A 20,717-nucleotide genomic window follows, 5' to 3' on the forward strand; every position below is an offset into this window, starting at 1 on the left:
GCGCCTGTAATCCTAGCTACTTGGGAGGCTGAGGCAGGAGAATCACTTGAGCTTGGGAAGCAGAGGTTGCAGTGAGCTGAGATCACACCACCACACTCCAGCCTAGGCGACAGGGTGAAACTCTGTCTCAAAAAATAAAATAGTGATCATAACTAAAATGATTTCACAAGCCAAGGTATGAACTAAAGTTTAAAACAATAAATAAGTATAGGCCGGGCGTCATGGCTCACACCTGGAATCCCAGAAATTCGGGAGGCCAAAGCCAGGTGGATCACTTGAGCTCAGGAGTTTCAGGCAAGCCTGGGCAACATAGTGAGACCTTGTCTCTACAAAAAATTTTTAAATTAGCTAGGCATGGTGGCACATGCCTGTAGCTACCTGGGAGACTGAGGTAGGAAGATCCCTCAAGCCCGGGAGATTGAGGCTGCAGAGCTGTGATCGTGCCACTGTACTCCAGCCTTGGTGACAGAGTGAGATCCTGTCTGGGGGGAAAAAAAAAACCAACAAAAAACAAAAAAACACACAAGTATAATACATCTTGACCAAGTGTTTATTCTAGAAATGAGGGTTGGTTTAAAACCAAAAACCAACTAATGCAATTCACCATATTAAAAGTAAAATCTAGGCCAGGCGAGGTGGCTCACGCCTGTAATCCCAGCACTTTAAGGCAGGCAGATCACCTAAGGTCAGGAGTTCAAGACCAGCCTGGCCAACATGGTGAAATCCCATCTCTACTAAAAATACAAAAAAAGTTAGCTGGGTGTGGTGGTGCACACCTGCAATCCCAGCTACTCAGGAGGCTGAGGCAGGAGAATTGCTTGAACCCAGGAGGCAGAGGTTGCAGTGAGCCGAGATGGTGCCAATGTACTCCAGCCTGGGTGACAGAATGAGACTGTCTCAAAAAAAAAAAAAAAAAAAGTAAAATCTAGCCAGACACAGTGGCTCACGCCTGTAATCCCGACACTTTGGGAAGCTGACGTGGGAGGATGGCTTGAGCCCAGAAGTAGTGAGACCTCATCTGTACAAAAAATTAAAAGTTAGCTAAGCATAGCGGCAGGGGCCCGTAGTCCAAGTTACTCAGAAGGCTGATGTGAGAGGATTATTTGAGCCCAGGAGGTGGAGTTGGTGCCTAGTTCATACCACCACACTCCAGCCTGGGCAACAGAGCAAGAGCCTGTCTCAAAAAAAAAGAAAAAAAAAAAAGGTAAGATTACATCATGTTCTCAATAGAGCCCAAAAAAGCATTTTACAAAAGTCAACACCCATTCATGAAAAAATAACTCTCAAGATAGGAACAGAAGAGAACTTCCCCAAAACTCTAAAGGACATCTACAAAAATTCTACAGCTAAAATTACATGTAATGAGAAAAGACTAAAATTGCTTTTCCCCTAAGACAGGGACAAGGCAAGGGTGTTTGCTCTCATCACTTTTTTCCAACAATGTATTGAAGGTTCTAGCCAACACAATAAGGTAAGAAAAATACATAAAAGGCATCTGGTTTTGAAAAGTAGTAAAATTATTTTTCCCCAGACGACATGATCACCTGTGTAGAAAATCATACAGAATTATTAAAGACATTGCCAGAACTAAAAAATGAGTGTAGCAATGTTGTAGGATATAAGGCCAATATAAAAATAAATCAGTTGAAGGGACAGAGGAGCCATATGAAAGAATTACCAATAGCCAAAGCTGAAAGAATCTGAGCAACAAAATAAATAAAACAGTACTGGATAACAACACAAACTATAAAATAAAAATACAGAAGTCTACACTAATATAAATATATGATTAAATAAATAAATAACTTGGAGAAAATAGAGAAATCTGCCTGGCAGAAAAGTTCCAACAAATTTACATAGATATTCTAGCCTCAGGGAGGTGGAGCATAACTCCTCATTCTTTTAGTGAGGGCTGCACATAGTACTTCCTTCCAAAATGTTCAGTATGAAAACGGGGAAAGAATAACTTTACAGTGGAGAACTTGGCAAATGCTATATCAGCCAGGTTATCAAGGTCAACATCAGCAATAAGACATGTTGATAATATGTACCTCTGATTTGACATAATAAAAACAGCTCTTAACTAACCTCTGTGGTCTCCTTGCCAAAACCCCTAATGCCAATCTAATCCTAAGAAAAAGGGTAGACATACGCTAGTGACTTCAGAATTACCTGCAGAACTTTTTATTTATTTATTTTGAGGCAGTCTCATTCTGTCGCCCAGGCTGGAGGGCAGTGGTGTGATCACAGCTCACTGCAGCCTTGAACTCCTGGGCTCAAGTGATCCTCCCCTGCCTCGACCTCCTAAGATCCTCCCCTGCCTCCACCTCCCCTGCCTCCACCTCCTCTGCTTCCACCTTGACCTCCTCAACATGGCTCAAATGAGCCACCACATCCAGCTCATTTTTAATTTTTTTGTAGAGATGGGGTCTCACCATGTTGCCCAGGCTGGTCTCAAACTCCTGGGCTCAAGCAATCCTCCTGCTGTGGCCTCCCAAAGTGCTGGGATTACAGGTGTGAGCCACCGCACCCGGCCTTTGGGGTGCTTTTTAAAACTACTCCATTTCAAGCCCATTCCCAGAGATTCTGGTGCTCTTGATATGCAGCAGGGCCTAGAAATCTCCATTTTAGGAAGTTATCTGGGGGACTCATTTGTATGCATCAGATTTAAAGTCACAGATTTATCGTGGAGGAGATACAAAGAATGCCTTTTTTATACTACTCTTACCAATCCTGGACTGTATGTGTATCGATTTTATAGAGCAACCAAAGATATCCTGACATAGTTGAAATTTGCATTTCTCTTGGTCCCAGAAAAAAAAATGAGTAATTTTATATAAATTTTTGTATTTTTTTTTTTTAAAGGAAAACAGCAGACAAACCCCAATTGAAGGACACTGTACAAAACACGTGGCCAGGTCTCCTCAAAACTTTCAAGGTTGGCTAGGCACGGTGGCTTATGCCTCTCCAAAAAAATAAAAAATTAGCCAGGCGTAGTGGTGCATGCCTGTAGTTCTAGCTACTCAGGAGGCTGAGGCAGGAGGACTGCTTAAGCCCAGGAGGTTGAGGCTGCAGTGAGTCATAATCACACTACTGCACTCCAGTCTGGGAGACTGAGTGAGACCATCTCAAAACAAAACAAAACAAAAAACTCTCAAGTCTTCAAAAACAAGGAACGTCTGAGAAATGGGCACAACCAAGAGGAGCCTAAAAAGACATGATGACTAAATGTAATATATTTGGAATGGGACCATGGAATAGAAAAAGGACAATGGGTAAAAGAAATACTAACGAAATTTGAACAGAGTATGGCCTATAATAATTATCAACATTAGTTAATTGTGACGAACCATATGAATGTAAAATGCTAATAGTAAGAGAGACTAAATGTTGGGTATGAGAATTCTGCATTATCTTCACAGCCTTTCTATAAATCCATAACTATTCTAAGATTAAAAGCTTATTTTTAAAAAATCAGAGCTGATTATGGAAAGTTTATTCATTTTATTGTATGTAAATTTCACTTAATAAAAATTATAATAAAGAAATCAGCTGGGTGTTGTGGCTCATGCCTGTAACTCCAGCACTGTGGGAGGCCAAGGCGGGCAGATCACAACGTCAGGAGTTCAAAGACCAGCCTGGCCACATGGTGAAACTCTGTCTTTACTAAAAACACAAAAATTAGCTGGGCTTACTGGCACGCACCTGTAGTCCCAGCTACTCGGGAGGCTGAGGCAGGAGAATTGCTTGAACTCAGGAGGCAGAGGTTGCAGTGAGCCAAGATCGCGCCACTGCACTCCAGCCTTGGCGACAGAGCAAGACTCTGTCTCAAAAATGAAATAAAATAAAAAATAAAGAAACCAATTATGTTTCTATATGTAGCAATAATCAGAAACTGAATATTTTAAAGTACCATTAACATTAGCATAAGAAATATGAAATTTTTAGGGATAAATTTGTCAAAAGGTGTGCAAGACCTAGAAACTGAAAACTACAAAATACTGTTGCAAGAAATTGAAGAAGATCTAAATAAATGAAGAAATAAAACATATTAGTAGATTACACTCAATACTGTTAAAATGTCATCAATTCTCTCAAAAAGACTTATAGATTCGAGGCAACCCTAAGCAAAACCCAAGCAGGTTTCTTTTTTGAGAGAAATGACATACTGATTCTAAAATTTTCATGAAAATGTAGAAGACCTAGAATATCCAAAATAACTCTGAAAAAGATGAACAAAGTTGGAAACATTATACTGCCAATTTCAAGACTTATCTAAAAGCTACAGTAATCAAGGCAGTCTGATAATGGTGGGTGTAAATAAATAATAAATGCAATAAAATACAAAGTCCAGAAAAAGACCCAAATTTATGGTTAGCTAATTTCCAACAAAGGTGCAAAAACAAGTCAATGAAAATAATATTTTTAAGAAGTGGTACCAGAATGATGTTATAGCCATATGCAAAAAAAACAAAAAACAAAAAACAAAAAACAAAAAAATCCCTGACCTTTACCTCACCCCATAAACAAAAATTAACTCTAAATTATCACAGACCTGAATCTAAGAACTACAATTTTAAAACTTCTGAAGAAAATATAGAAGAAAATATTAGTAACCTTGAGTTTGGTAGATTTAACGCAACAAAAAATGCACAAATCATAGGAGAAAAAAATAAATAAGTTAGTGCATCAAAATTAAAACCTCTGTCCTTCGAAAGACACTGTAACTACAGGGCAATCGTAGACTGGGAGAAAATATTTCCAAAGCATATATTTGAAAAAAGACTTGTACCTACAATTTTTTTTTAAATTCTTACAACTTGAAAATAAGACAATTCGCTAATAGGCAAAAGGCCTGGGCGTGGTGCCTCACGCCTGTAATCCCAGCACCTTGGGAGGCCTAGGCAGGCGGATCACCTGAGATAAGTAGTTTGAGACCAGCATGGCCAAAATGGCGAAACCTCATTTCTACTAAAAACACAAAAATTAGCTGAGCATGAGACAGGCGCCTGTAATCCCAGCTACTCGGGAGGCTGAGGCAGAATTGCTTGAACCTAGGAGGTGGAGGTTTCAGTGAGCCAAGATTGCACCACTGCACTCCAACCTGGGCGACAGAGCAAGATTCCATCTCAAAAAAGAAAAAAATAAAAATAAAAAATAAAATAGGCAAAAGATTTAAAGGGACCTTGGAACCAAAGAAGACACAGATGGCAGATAGGCACTTGAAAAGATGCCCAACATTAGTCATTAGAAAACTGCAAATTAAAAACCACAGTAAGATACCACTACTTATCCACTAAAATAGCTAAAATTAAAAAGGCTAACTATACTGAGTATTGGTGAAGATATGGAGCAACTGGAACTCTCATATACGTATTTGTGAGAATGTAAAATGAACAAGTTGAAACCACTTTGGAAAGCTGTTTGGAATTTGTTTTTAAAGTGATGCATATACCTAGCATATACCTAACCATTCTACTACTAAGAATTTACTTAAAAGGAATGAAAAGCTTAGGTCCTTCATATGAAAACATAGCACATACAATTATGTAAAAGAGAGAGAGAGAGAGAAAGGACTATGTCCTCATGAAGATTTATACACGAATGTTCATAATAGCTTTATTTCTAATAGCTGACAAACGGACACAACCCAAATATCTATCAAAAGGTAAACAGATAAATTGTGGCATATCCACAATAGAATACTCAGCAATAAGAATGTATGCATATGACAAAATAGATTAATTGCAAGATAATTATGCTGAGTGAAAGAAGCCAGGAAAAAATGCATATTTATATAAAAATCTAGAAAATGCAAACTAGGCCAGGCACAGTGGCACATGCCTGTAATCCCAGCACTTTGGGAGGCCGAGGTGGGCGGATCACCTGAGGTCAGGAGTTTGAGACCAGCCTGACCAACATGGAGAAACCCCGCCTCTACTAAAAATACAAAATTTTTAGTGGGGTGTGGTGGCACATGCCTGTAATCCCAGCTACTCGGGAGGGTGAGGCAGGAGAATTGCTTGAACCTGGAAGGTGGAGGTTGCAGTGAGCCGAGATAGTGCCATTGCACTCCAGCCTGGGCAACAAGAGTGAGACTCCATCTCATGGGAAAAAAAACAGAAAATGCAAACTAACCTAAGTGATATAAAGTAGATCAGTGGTTGCCCAGGAATGAGGCAGAAGGAGAGAGAGGATTACAAAGGAGCATGAAGAAACTTTTGAGGGTGGTGAATATTCATTTTCTTAATTATGGTATTACATATAAGTTACATATAAGATTACATATAAGTTAAAATTTCATCGGGCCAGGCATGGTGGCTCAAGCTTGTAATCCCAACACTTTGGGAGGCTGAGGAGGGTGGATCACCTGAGGTCAGGAGTTCAAGACCAGTCTGACCAACATGGTGAAACCCTGTCTCTACTGAAAGTACAAAATTAGCTGGGCGTGGTGGCACCCACCTGTAAGCCCAGCTACTTGGGAAGCTGAGGCAGGAGAATTGCTTGAACCCAGGAGGCGGAGGCTGCAGTGAGCTGAGATCGTGCCACTGTACTCCAACCTGGGCAACAAGAGCGAAAGTCTGTCTCAAAAAAAAAAAAGTCATCGAATTGTACACCTTAAATATGTGCAGTTTACTGCCTATAAATCAGTTATATTTTAATAAAGCTGTTCAAATAAGATATATACATACTATATATGTATACACACATATATGTGTATATATAAATATCTTTAAAAATAATGAATTTAGCCAGGCATGGTGGTGCCTGCTTGTAATCCCAGATACTAAGGAGGCTAAGGTGGGATTACTTAAGCCCAGGAGTTCCAGACCAGCCTGAGCAAAACAGTGAGACTCCATCTCAAATAATAAAATAAAATAAATGAACTTGTTAACTATTAATAAAATACAACGGAATAAAATATATAAGGTATTAGAACCATGGCCTTTTGAAAACCACCTCATTGCATCTGCCACCCAATGACGATATTAGAAGCAATTTTAAGCTTAAAAAAGTGGAGCCATAGGCAGTCCTCATACTACAAAGAATATCAAATAATTTAATCCAACCTCCTCATTTTATAGTAGAGAATGTGAAGCCTAGAGAGGTTAAGTCAAATGCTGAAGGTCACACTAAAGTAGAGCCCAGACTATAATCAAACCTGTACAATTTTAATTTAAGAGGTATTTTAGGATCAGTTACCATTCCATTATCATACTGATAAATTTTCAATTCAACCATATTTACTGAGCATTTACTAGGCATTGTAGCAGTATATGGCAACTCTTACCCTCAAGGAGCCTTCAGTGTAAATTTGTAAGACTTAGCATATATTCCAGGCATAAACATTTTCTTTTTTCATCAATTCTGCCTTTGTAGCTCCTAAGAAAACTAATGGTGTGTCTGTGATCCAATAAAACTTTGTTTCCAAAAACAGGCAGTGAGCCAAAGCAGGCCCTTGAGCCATAGTTTGCTCCCTGCTTTACACAAATCCCACATGCCCCATCCCTGCTGAAAACTCTTCAAGAACCCTCTTCTCTACTACATTTTGGATAAACCCCAAACTCCCCCAAAGCCCAAAAGCCCTTGCACCATCTCCCTTAGGATCCCTTGCCTTCTCTCCGTCTGTTCCTAGAGAAGGCCAAACTTTCTCCCCTGAGAACAGTTGGACATGCAGCTCCCTGTGCCTGGCATGCTTTTCACCCTCTCATCCTTCTCATCTCTTAGGTTTACCCTAATTCATCACCCCTTCAGAGCAGCTTCTTTCCTCTCTCCTCCCCTCCCCTCCCATGCTCTGCTTGCTTCATCCACTTTGATCTTCCTGGTCTATCAGAATTTGCAATTACTTGCCTTCTTACATGTTTGCCTCTCCCCAACTAGATGATCAGCTCCAGGAGAGCAGGGATCTTGTCCTCAGTCCCTAGCAGAGTGTCTGAGAGATTAAAGGTGTTGTACATTCAACAAATATTTACTGAGGACGTACTATGTGGCAGACACCAATCTGGGTATGAGAGAACAGACAGACAAAGATCTTTGCCCTGTAGGGCTTACTATAGTCAGGGCAGACAGAGCCAAAAACAATTTTAAAAAATGGTATTTTAGAAGGAACTGAGTGTTGTAATGTACAGGGAAACTCTCTAACAATGTTTTTCCTCTGCTCACACAACAATAATCATCAACACAGAAAAATTCTGTGACCGTGTGTGTGGAGTTTTCTCCCCCACACACCAAGCAGTGGACACCAGCTGTGTGCCCTCTAATTCAGTTCAGACACTGTCTACCTGGAGATGGTATCAGATCCCAAATCCCACATGCTGAGGGCTCAGTCCCAAGACTGCCCTCCGACACCCCAGTCCTCACCCACCAAACCCGTTGCAAGTCTGGGCCTCCAGAACTTCTGACGGACAGGCTCTTTGAGTCTGATTAATGTCAAGGCATAAATTTTTTAAACTAAAACCTACAATGTTAATGGAACAAGAATCAAAGTATGCTCCCAATGGTTTAAACTGCCTTTTTTTTTTAAATGCATTCTCAATTTACACAGAGTTTGTTTGGCTTGGTTATTTTTGTAATTATGCATGTAATGAAAAAAAATCAATCTCATATAACCAGTTTTTCCAAATAAACATTTAAAGAATGAAAGAATGCAAACTGGCAGCCTGTGAGCTGCCTGCCCACAAATACTATTTGGCCCACACAGTGTTTTTAAAAATCTCAATTTGTTGTTAACCTTTAAAATAGGATAGGCATTATGGCTCATGCCTGTACCCACAACACTTTGGAAGGCCAAAGACAGAAAGACTGCTTGAAGCTAGGAGTTCAAGATCAGCCTGGGAAACATAGCAAGACCCCATCTCTACAAGAATTTTTTTTTTTTTTAATTAGCCAGGCATGGTGGTGCATGCCTGTAGACCTAGCTACTTCGGAGGCTGAGGCAGGAGGATCACTTGAGCCAAGAAGTTTGAGGCGGCATTTAAGTGTGCACTATGATAACACCATGCACTCCAGTCTGGGAGAGAGAGTGAGACCTTGTCTCTCAAATAAATAAATAAAAACCATTAAAAATGGGTAGACCTAGGCAGGGCACAGTGGCTCACGCCTGTAATCCCAGCACTGAGGGAGGCTGAGGCAAGGAGGACTGCTTGACACCAGGAGTTTGAGACCAGCCTGGGCAACACAGAGATCCTGTCTCTACAAAATATTTTAAAAAATAAAAATTAGCTGGGCATGGTGGCTCACGCCTGTGATCCCAGCACTCTGGGAGGCTGAGGAGGGTAGATCACGAGCTCAGGAGTTCGAGACCAGCCTGACCAACATGGTGAAACCCCGTCTCTACTAAAAATACAAAAAAATTAGCTGGGCGTGGTGGCACGTGCCTGTAATCCCAGCTGTTCAAGTAGGCTAACACAGGAGAATCACTTTAACCCAGGAGGCAGAGGTTGCAGTGAGCCAAGATTGCTCCACTGCACTCTAGCCTGGGAAACAGAGTGAGACTCCATCTCAAAAAATAATAATAATAAAAATAAAAATTAGCTGGGCATGGTGGCACACACCTGTAGTCCTAGCCACTTGGAAGGCTGAGGCAGAAGGATTGTTTGATCCCAGGAGTTAAAAGTTGCACTGAGTTATGATCACACCACTATACTCCCACCTGGGTGACAGAGTGAGACCCTGCCTTAAAAAAAAAAAAAAAAAAAATATGTAGACCTTACATTAAAATCTGGGCATTGAGGCCGGGCACAGTGGCTCACGCCTGTAATCCCAGCACTCTGGGAGGCCGAGATAGGCGGATCACCTGAGGTCAGGAGTTCCAGATAAGTCTGGCCAACATGGTGAAACCCCGTCTCTACTAAAAATACAAAAATTAGCCAGACATGGGGGCGCACACCTGTAATTCCAGCTACTCAGGGAGGCTGAGGCAGGAGAATCACTAGAACCCGGGAGGCAGAGGCTACAGTGAGCCAAGATTGCGCCACTGCACTCCAGCCTGGGTGACAGAGTGACCGGTTTCCATCTAAAAAAAAAAAAAAAAAAATCTGGGCATCAGGCTGGGTATGGTGGCTAACGACTACAATCTCAACACTTTGGGAGGCCCAAGGCAGGAGGATTACCTGAGGGCAAGAGTTTGAGACCAGTCTGGGAAACATAGGGAGACCCCATCTCTAGAAACAATAAAATATTAGCCGAGCATGGTGATGTACCTGTGGTCTCAACTACTTGGGAGGGTAAGGCAGAAGGATCACTTACGCCTGGGAGGTCAAGGTTGCAGTGAGCTGTGATCACGCCATAGCACTCCAGCATGGGCAACAGAGTGAGGGGGGTAGGGCAGGGCAGAAAATGTGGGCATCCAGATTTTATTGAAATATCAGAAGATCTGACACAACTAGACATATATCCTTCATAGCAAAAACTGAGTGCCTACTATTTGCCAGTCACTCATTAGGCTCTTGAGAAATTTAAACAAATAAGAAATAGTTACTGTTTTTCAAGAACTTCACATTTTATTATTAGAAGCAAGCGTATAAATAAATCATTGCAATATGTTATGATCTTACTATGTGCTGGGTACTATGTGATAGGTCATACAATAAAAATGGCAACAGGATAAAATGGAGTCACAAGGAAAAGGGTGATGATCAATTCTGTTAATAGTAAAGTAGACATCCAGGCGCAGTGGCTCATGCCTGTAATCCCAACACTTTGGGAGGCTGAGGTGGGAGGATCACTTGAGCCCAGGAGTTCGAGAACAGCCTGGGCAAAAGAGTGAGGCTATCTATTAAAATAAAGAAAATAGTAAAGAAGACTTTGGGAAGGCTTCATAAAAGTAGGCAGCACTCAAGCTACATTTTTAACAGTAAGTTTTTGCCAAGTGAATAAGGCAGAGAGAAGGACATTTCAGAGGTAGTAGCAGCATGTTCAAGATTATAGGGTCACACACAGTAGGCACAGATGTAAGATAAGGCCTCAGGTAGTTTGGAAAGAAACAATATTCCTTGAGAAGCCAACTGAAGCCAGATCATGAAGGACTCTTCTTTTCCATGCCAAGGAATATGGGTTTCAACCTATACATCAATGTTGTTCCCACAGTGCCCCTAAGAAGACTGCTCATGGTTCAACTCAAGTGAGAGGAGAAAAAAAAAAGAAAGAATATGCCAAAGGAACCACCACCACCCACCATCCAATTACTGATTCAACTAGAGGAGCTCTACTTTTGTCTACTTTATGTAGTAAAGTTCTCTTTCAAAATCTCTTTGGGCACAAAAATTCTACTGTTATAAACAAAATTTTTTATTAAAAAAAAAAAGCTTAAACAGGAGCCATTAAAAGATTTTTAGCAAGAAATTAAATGTTAAGATTAGCATTTTGGAAACACCTTTCTCTTAACAGTGCCAAGGATGGAATACAGAAGTATGAGACCCAAAGGCGATGAAAATACTTGGCGTTTAGTTGCAACAACTGATGCAATAAATAATTAATGAAATCTGGTGATGAGAGATATTCAAATCTTACTGATATCTACTTTATTCCAAGCAGCCTGCTACGTCCTAGGTTCAGGATAAAGAAGATAAGTTCAATAGTTATTTCAATATAAAGTAATCATGACTGATTAAAACAGGAAGATAAAGAAGAAAAAGGAATTAATCTTGGTAGGTGATTTGAATAAACACACGGATAGCTGTGGTTAAAACTTGGAATACAATCATAACACTTCACCTTGAATAAGCTAAGCATAAACCAGGCCAAAAAAAAAAAAAAAAAGATATGTTTTAAGGAGGTATAATCTAGAAAAAACAAAGGGCTACAGTTGTGATTATACTTCACGAGCAAGTGTCTCAGAGGATTTGCTAGAGGTATACACAAAATCAGAACCATCCTTGAAAGCCATTTTAAACAATAAAAGACCTTAACTATTAATATACTAAAGTGAATCTCAAAGGTTTCTACCTGAGGTTAAAGCTTGGCACCTTTCCCTTGGCAATTCTGTTTGAGATCCAGGTTCCTAAATGAAAGCATGGAATCAATGCAGACAAGAACGTAAAACAATATTTAGGCCACTAGGCCTATACAATTGCTTTAGCATACAGCCAACAAGTTTCCCAACTGTCCATTACTCTTAGGTAAGTATGCAATAAGTTGCACAATTCTACTTGTGGCATTTAATTAACAATTTATTACAAGACTTTTGGAAGTTCAAAGTATTTATGTGGATAAATTTCCCAAGAATTAGAAGTATTCGGTGATATGAGTTTCTAGGTTTTTCTCTGAGTCCTAATAAATTGAAAGAAATTCAGCACCATTTCCAAGAACCTGGTTTTATAACATAATTGCTTTCCCTGATAATGAAATTTTTAAAAAGACAGGAAAGGGTAGAAGAGAATGCGGTAAAACCCTTAAACTCTTCGAAAGTGAATCCTGGCAGAGCATGCTGGTGCATACCTGTAATCCCAGCACTTTGGGAGGCCTAGGTGGGAGGACTGCTTGAGCCCAGGAGTTCTGAGACCAGCCTGGGCAACATAGTGAGACTTCATCTCTATAAAAATTTAAAAACTCAGCCAGGCATGGGGTGCATGCCTGTAGTCCCAGCTACTCTGGTGGCTGAAGCAGGAGGATCACTGGGGCCCAGGAGTTTGAGGTTATAATGAGCTGTGACTGCACTACTGCACTCTAGCCTGGGCAACGGAGCAACACCTTTTCCCCCCACCACTCCCACCACTTCAAAAAACAAAAAAAGAATCCCATTTGCACTGCTGTTTGTGAGACTTATTTCAATCTCTTTGATAAAGATTATAACTATCATTAAATACACAAAATAGATTCTTAAATCCCTCAATGATGAATGAGAGAATTATTCAAAACAGCCTCTTTATCAAAGGAGCCTTTGTACCTCACTAATTACATTAGACTAAGAAGCCTTACCCATTCATTTAAAAGTAGATCAAATGCTAACTACTATTTCCAAACAGCTGGCAGGAAGTTACAAAACTCTCTTGCAACATCAGGAAGAGATGGTTATAACTTTAAGTATGTTGCCAAACCTTATCTGTTAGAAAAGACACTGACTACAGGGCGAGACTCCATCTCAGAAAAAAGTAAAAGACACTCAGAGAGGAATTACATGAGCCTCTAGCTACATAGTAAAGAAAATGAAATAGGTATCTGACTAAAACAGTAAGAAAATATTCTCAAAGTATCTTTATGCGGGGCATATTAAGTGCTTGCATTTATAGAATGAAAAAAAAAAAAAAGATGGGGAATAGAAGTATTACCTGAGGGCAGGAAATTCAGAAAAAGGTCCCTATTCCTGTTGAAAGCAAGCAGTCAGTTGCCAGGGTTTCTTAGACTCCTCTGGTACTCATTTGGGTGATTATGCAATTCACAGCACACCAATCTCCACCACAGCCAGCAGGGAACGCTGCAGGGAATGGGTACACAGGGGACACAGAAGGGAGCAAGTTTAAGGGAAGGAAGAGGAAAGGAATGATGATAAAAAAAATTTAGCTGTGGTGCCCTTTGGAAAAAAAATACAGTTGCATTTCACATTGGATTAACTAAAGGCAAACTGCCTCAATTCTAAGATGAATTAACCATTTAAGATTTTCTTCATTTTCTCTATCACTGTTACTACTACTCCCCAATTACATTCACATTATCTTTTTAATTTTATATTAAACTGTCAATTAACAAAAATGAGATACTATGTCGTAGAAGTTATACAAAAGCTGAACTGTATAATTTACATTAAATGAAATCAATTAAGACAAGCAATCTACAAAGCAAGCAATCTACACATACAGATTATCAAACTGGTTTAAGTGACAAAAGCCCCACTTTTAACTGTAATTTTCATTTCACTGAGAATACTGAGGCATAAAGCTACCCATAAAAAACAATCCACAAACCAAAGAGATATCCAGCAATAGGCCATATCTATATACTCAAAAATAAATTGGAAAACTATAGTATTCGCGGGGAGCGGGGGGGTGGGGAGAAAAGCTTTTAATCTAAATTTTCTGGATATGAGTCAACTAGTTAAACCTGCCAAAAATGTATTCAGGGCAACCAATTTATGTTCTATGTATTCTATGGAGGCCAAAGTAGTATAAATTTATTTCTCCGGTCAGTTAAAAATGTTTTTGAACAACTACTATGTACTGCAGTCCTGTGGCGGATGCTAAAGATACAATGGTGAACAAGACAAGCAAAGCCCCTGGCTTCTAAAACATTGTCAGGGCGATTCTGCCCTTAAAGAGATGACTATCCACACAATTAACAAAAAACAAAGCATTTGTTTTAATAATCAAACAGGATATGCTTTAAGACCTAAAGGAGTTTTAAAATGGAGGAGGCCAATGATTAGCCTCGTTAAAGCTGCCCGTGGAAAATGCACTACTAAAAGCTGAGAGAAGAAGGCCTATTATGAAGAGATGCAGACAATTTGGCTGCAAGAATAAGACAACAAAAGATGGGTGGAAAAAAAGGAGAAAACTGTAATATGGGAAATTAAAACTGCAGCCAAATTTGGAGGACCTAAAAACTTACCCTTAACTTCTCTGGATATTTGCCTTAAATATTTCCTTTGTATACACACCCTAGTCCAGGAAAACAGATTTAATAACTATTTTATTACTCTCAAGCTGTCATTTATGTCCTTTTGTTTTTTTTTTCTTAGGACGGAGTCTAACTCTGTTGCCCAGGCTGGAGTGCAGTGTGGCACGACCTCAGTTCACTGAAGCCTCCACTTCCTGGTTCAAGTGATTCTCCTGCCTCAGCCTCCTGAGTATCTGGGATTACAGGCATGCGCCACTACACCCAGCTAATTGTTTTGTATTTTTAGCAGAAACGGGGTTTCACCATGTAGGCCAGGCTGGTCTTGAACTCCTGACCTCAAGTGATGCACCCGCCTTGGCCTCCCAAAGTGCTAGGATTACAGGTGCGAGCCACCACACCTGGCCTTATTTCATTATTTCTTTACAAGCTTTACTGACATTCAGACCACCTCTGTTTCACTGTCTCTCTGTTAAGGTTGCATAGTGTTTTGCTTGTGACTCTCTCATAAAATTCATTATCTATCTTGAATTCTATTTATTCACTCATCTACCAGACTGTTTCCAGAAGACATTCCTATATCTTAATTTTATTTGTATATTTTACAGAACCTTCCTTAAGTACTGGTAGGAATGAACAATCTACCAACGGGGATAATCAAAATCATACTCAATAATACCTATATTCTTTAAAAATAAGATAAATCTTACATTTTATGGATGCCCCTCTTTATAGTACATTTCAGTTATATATAAAGTTGCAGCACAGCAAAAGTAACAAGTTGAGGCTGGGCGCGGTGGCTCATGCCTGTAATCCCAGCACTTTGGGAGGCCAAGGCAGGCAGATCACCTGAGGTAAGGAGTTTGAGACCAGCCTGGTCAACACGGTGAAACCCTGTCTCTACTAAAACCAAACAAACAAAAATTAGCTGGGCGTGGTAGCAGGCACCTATAATCCCAGCTACTTGGGAGGCTGAGGCAGGAGAATCACTTGAACCCAGGAAGTGGAGGTTGCAGTAAACTGAGGTCGCTCCATGCCTGGGCGACAAGAATGAAACTCAATCTCAAAAAAATACATATATATATACATACATACATACATACATACATAGATACATATATATATATAGTTTTTGCCATATCTTAAAATCACTGAATTTTCTGGTATCATGAAGTTTATTCCCAAATACTCATCCCTAACAACAAAAGTACACACAGAAGATTTACAAACAGTGGCTCATGCCTGTAATCACAGCACTCTGGGAGGCCAAAGTGGGTGGACTGCTTGAGCTCAAGAGTTTGAGGCTAGCCTGGGCAACATGGCAAAATCCCATCTCTACCAAAAATACAATAATTCACCAGGCAAGGTGGTGCACACCTGTGGTCCCCACTACTCAGGAGGCTGAAGTGGGAGGATTGCTAGAGCCTGGGAAGTCGAGGCTGCAGTGATATGTAATCTTGCCACTGCACTCCAGCCTGGGTGACAGAGCAAGACCCTGTCTCAAAAAAAAAATAATAATAATAATTAATTTAAACTTTTAAAATATATATATTTTATTAAAAATTTTTTTCAAAGATTTACAAATAGACAACAGTAAAGGAAAACATTTGATGCTATACTAGTAGTGGTAAAAAGAAGCCAGATCTCTTTCTTAGTAGTATTTTTGGGTAGAAAAAGAGTAAATATGCATAAAGTTCAAATTCAACCTAGTTGATAACTAATATGGAAATTCAAAGTTTATACACAGCATTCATCTTGGCTGGGAATAATCTTAAAATAAGTCAATAAACTGTCAATCAAACTATTAGTGAATATAATGTCTGAAAAACCAAACAATAAATTATATCCTGAATCATACTGGCTTCAATTTTATTTGAATAACTTGATTTTAATATAACTACTTGATTTTCACTTATGAAAATAACCAAAAGTCTTTTACTTGTAACTTACATTCAAACTAAACTCCAGCCACTAATACCCACTGTTTCGTTTTGTTTTTGAGGTGGAGTCTCACTCTGTTGCCCAGGCTGGAGTCCAGGGGCACAATCTCAGCTCACTGCAACCTCCGCCTCCTGGGCTCAAGCAATTCTCCTGCCTCAGCCTCTTGAGTAGCTGGGACTACAGGCACACGCCACCATGCCCGGCTAATTTTTTGTATTTTTAAGTAGAGATGGGGTTTCACCATATTGGCCAGGCTGGTCTCGAACTCCTGACCTCAGGTGATCTACCCGCCTTGGCCTCCCAAAGTGCTGGGATTACAGGCGTGAACCACCGCGCCCAGCCATACCCACTGTTAAAAAAATTATTCATCCTAAGCATACAATACGCAGAATTTAGAACACATGTATTTGATAAGAGATCAACTTATTTAAAAAGTGTTTAAACTGCAGTACTAAAGCAAAGTGTAATACTGCAAAAAAGGAAAATTATTCAAAAAAAGAAAAGGAAAAAAAAGATAAATTATGTTTTCCTGCTAGAGTCTGAATATGGTTTATTTGTCCCTACCAAAATTCATGTTGAAATCTGATCCCGAATGTGACAGTGTTGGGAGGTGGCACCTAGTAGGAAGTGTTTGGGTCATGGGGGCAGATTCTTCATAAATGGCTTGGTATTGTTCTTGCAGTAGTAAGCTCTCACAGAAAATAAAGTAGTTCCCACGTGAGTAGGCTGTTATAAAGCCAGGACATCCCTCAGGCTCTCCCCTCTTCAAGTGTCCGCTTCCCCTTACCTTCTCCACTATGTTGTCATGCAGCATAAAAGCCCTATCTGGAAGCCAGCACCATGCCCTTGAACTTCTCAGCCAGTAGAACCATGAGCTAAATAAACCTCTTTTCTTTATAAATAAACCTCTTTTTTGGCCGGGTGTGGTGACTCACGTCTATAATCCCAGCACTTTGGGAGGCCAAGGCAGGTGGATCACTTGAGGCCAGGAGTCTGAGACCAGCCTAGCCAACACGGTGAAACCCCATCTCTACTAAAAATACAAAAATTAGCCAGGCGTGGTGGCACATGACTGTAATCCCAGCTACTCAGGAGGCTGAGGCATAAGAATTGCTTAAGCCTGAGAGGTGGAGGTTACAGTGAGCTGAGATTGTGCCACTGTTCTCCAGCCTGAGCAACAGAGTAAACTCTGTCTCAAAAATGAATAAATAGGCTGGGCGTGGTGGCTCACATCTGTAATCCCAGCACTTTGGGAGGCTGAGGCAGGCGGATCACGAAGTCAGGAGATCGAGACCGTCCTGGCTAACACGGTGAAACCCTGTCTCTACAAAAATAAAAAAATTTAGCGGGGGGTGGTGGCAGGTGCCTGTAGTCCCAGCTACTCGGGAGGTTGAGGCAGGAGAATGGCACGAACCCGGGAGGCGGAGCTTGCAGTGAGCCGAGATCACACCACTGCACTCCAGCCTGGGCAACGGAGTGAGGCTCTGTCTCAAAAAAATAAATAAATAAATAAACAAATAAATAAAACCTAACTTTTAAAATAAATTACCCAGCCCCATAATCTTTTACAGCAACACAAAATGGCCTGAGACATCCCCCAACTTTCAAGAAATGCTGAGTCAAAATATTATGTTCCTCTAACTTCAAAGGACTGCAGAGTCAAATGATTCTCAAGTCATAAAAGAATCTCCTAAGGGATACTAAAGCAGGATGGTAAAACAAGAGTAGTGTTGAAAACTGGGTAAAAAGAAAAGCAAACTGTTGAGGTGGGGTGGGGGTGAGTAGGAAACACCTTAAAAGGCAGCATAGAAAAATCAATGAAAGGGTACTGGATCAGTGACTTTACCATTCAACACTATCTGTGAGACCTTGGACAAGTCACAAATGTCAATGTTTTAATAATTTCCTTCTCTGAGATAGGAACAAATCCCTTCTGATTTCAGGATTCTAGTATGCTAATATTGCAACATCTCCTAGACCAAGCACCCAAATCAGTATCCGGTTTTAGTTGGAAATTTATATGAAAGAGAAAGACACCTGCTGTATACAGTAGTCCTCCCTTACCCAAGATTTCCCTTTCCATGGTCTCAGTTACCTGTGGTACAGTACGACAGTTTGAGAAAGAGAGAGATCACATTCACATAACTTTTATTACAATATACAGATATTGTTATAATTTTTCTATTTCATATTAGTTTTTGTTAATCTCTGACCGTGACTAATTTATAAATTAAACTTTACCAGAGAGATGTACACAAAGAAAAAAACACAATATACATATCGTTCAGTACTATCTGCAGTTTCAGGCATCCACTGGGGGTCTTGAAATGTGCTGCCCATGGAGGAGGACTACTGTAGTGCATGTACTTAAAAGGAAAAAAAAAACCAACAATAGCAAAAAAATCCACCCCTGAAAATTCAACTCACAATTCACTTCCCAGTAATTATTTATTGCATAAGCCAAAGGATAACCACAAACATACTTCCATTGTTGTCAGATTAAAACATGTATAGTCTAAATTAGATCACAAATAAAAGGGAAGACATCTCCAATTAAATAACATTCAGGCTGGGTGCAGTGGCTCAGGCCTGTAATCCCAAGCACTTTGGGAAGCTGAGGCAGGTGGATCACTTGAGGTCAGGAGTTTGAGACCAGCCTGGCCAACATGGTAAAACCCCATCTCTACTAAAAATAAAAAATTTTTAAAAAAATTAGCCAAACATGGTGGCGGCTGCCTGTAATCCCAGCCACTCGGGAGGCTGAGGCAGAGAATCACTTGAACCCAGGAGGCAGAGGTTGCAGTGAGCTGAGATTGTGCCACTGCACTCCAGCCTGGGCGACAGAACGAGACTCTGTCTCCAAAAAAAAAAAAAAATTCTAACTTTCATCCAACTGAACATATCCAAAACAAACTCCTGATCTTCTCCCATAAGCCTGCTCCTCCTGCAGTCTTCTCCAATTTTCCGATTTAGTTTATAGCAATTCCACCTTTTCCATTGCTTATGTTGCTTATGTCAAAAACTGGATGGTCACCCATTACTGCTCTCCTCTCTTCTCTATCAATCCACATCTTACCTGTCGGTCAATCCTGTCTCTACCTTCAAAATACATCTAGAACCTGACTATCACTATCTCAACAACTCCACTGCATCTGCCTTCGTTCAATCCAACTTCTCCCTCACCTGAATAGTTAACGTCTCTTAATTGGGTTCCTGTTTCTGCCCTTGTGCTTCTATTATTTAATTCCCACATAGCTGCCAGAGTGATCCTTGGCTCAAGGCATTCCAGTGGCTTCCAATCTCAGAGTAAAAGTCAAAGTCACTACAAGGTCCCACATGATCTGGCCCTTGTTTTCTCTTTGATCGCATCTTCCTCTTCTCACTTTACTCTCTCCACCTATATTGGTGGCCGTCGTATGTTTTTAAAATACCAAACAAGTTCCCAGTTCTGGACCCTTTGCATTTGTTCCCACTATCTCTCTCAGGTCTCTTCTCAAATACTGCTTTCTTTTTTTTCTTTTTTTTTTTTTGAGACAGGGTCTCACTCTGCAGGCTGGAGTGTAGTGGTGCTATGACAGTTCACTGCAACCTCTGCCTCCCGGGCTCAAGCAATTCTCCCATCTCAACCTCTCTAGTAGCTGAGACTACAGGTGCGCACCACCACGCTCGGCCAATTTCGGTATTTTTAGTAGAGACAGGATTTCACCATGTTGGCCAGGCTGGTCTCAAACTCCTGGCCTGAAGTGATCTGCCCACCTCAGCCTCCCAAAGTGCTGGGATTACAGGTGTGAGCCACCACACCTGGACTCAAATATTGCTTTGTCAATTAAGCCTTCCCAATCACCAGATTTAAAATTGCAAACTCCATCCCCAATTTATTGTACTTCTCATCCCCTTTCCCTGTGTTACTTTTTCAGTAGCATTTAACACACTGATATACTGTACTTACATAGTATTTCACCTATTTATGTACTTACTATCTGTTTCTGATTAAAATGTAAACTCCACAAGGGCAGGGATCTTTGCCTAGTGTGTTAACTGCTACATCCCCAGCAGTATGGTACAATATTTGGTACAAGGTAGGCACTCATTAAATTATTTTAAATAAGCAACTAGTATATACAGTGTCGAAATTCACATTATTAGAGATTATTTAAAAGTGAATACTGTCAGCCAGGCACGGTGGCTCATGCCTGTAATCCCAGCACTTTGGGAGGCCAAAGTGGGTG

At 40.4% G+C, this 20,717-nt stretch overlaps 1 protein-coding gene across 3 annotated transcripts in view; it reads right to left on the minus strand.

Moving 5' to 3' along the window:
- BLTP3B (bridge-like lipid transfer protein family member 3B) overlaps nt 1-20,717 on the minus strand; it is a 106,796-nt gene that overhangs the window by 78,661 nt on the left and 7,418 nt on the right. The window contains exon 1 of one of the 3 annotated variants that reach the window (XM_054528163.2): nt 13,269-13,414. The exons of the other annotated variants lie outside the window; for them this stretch is intronic. The gene's annotated coding sequence lies outside the window, so the exon portion shown is untranslated. Of the gene's footprint in view, nt 1-13,268; nt 13,415-20,717 lie in introns of those variants that run through there. 3 annotated transcript variants of the gene reach the window in all.

This window comes from Pongo abelii, chromosome 10 (genome assembly GCF_028885655.2).
Source record: "Pongo abelii isolate AG06213 chromosome 10, NHGRI_mPonAbe1-v2.0_pri, whole genome shotgun sequence".
Lineage (NCBI taxonomy): Eukaryota > Metazoa > Chordata > Mammalia > Primates > Hominidae > Pongo > Pongo abelii.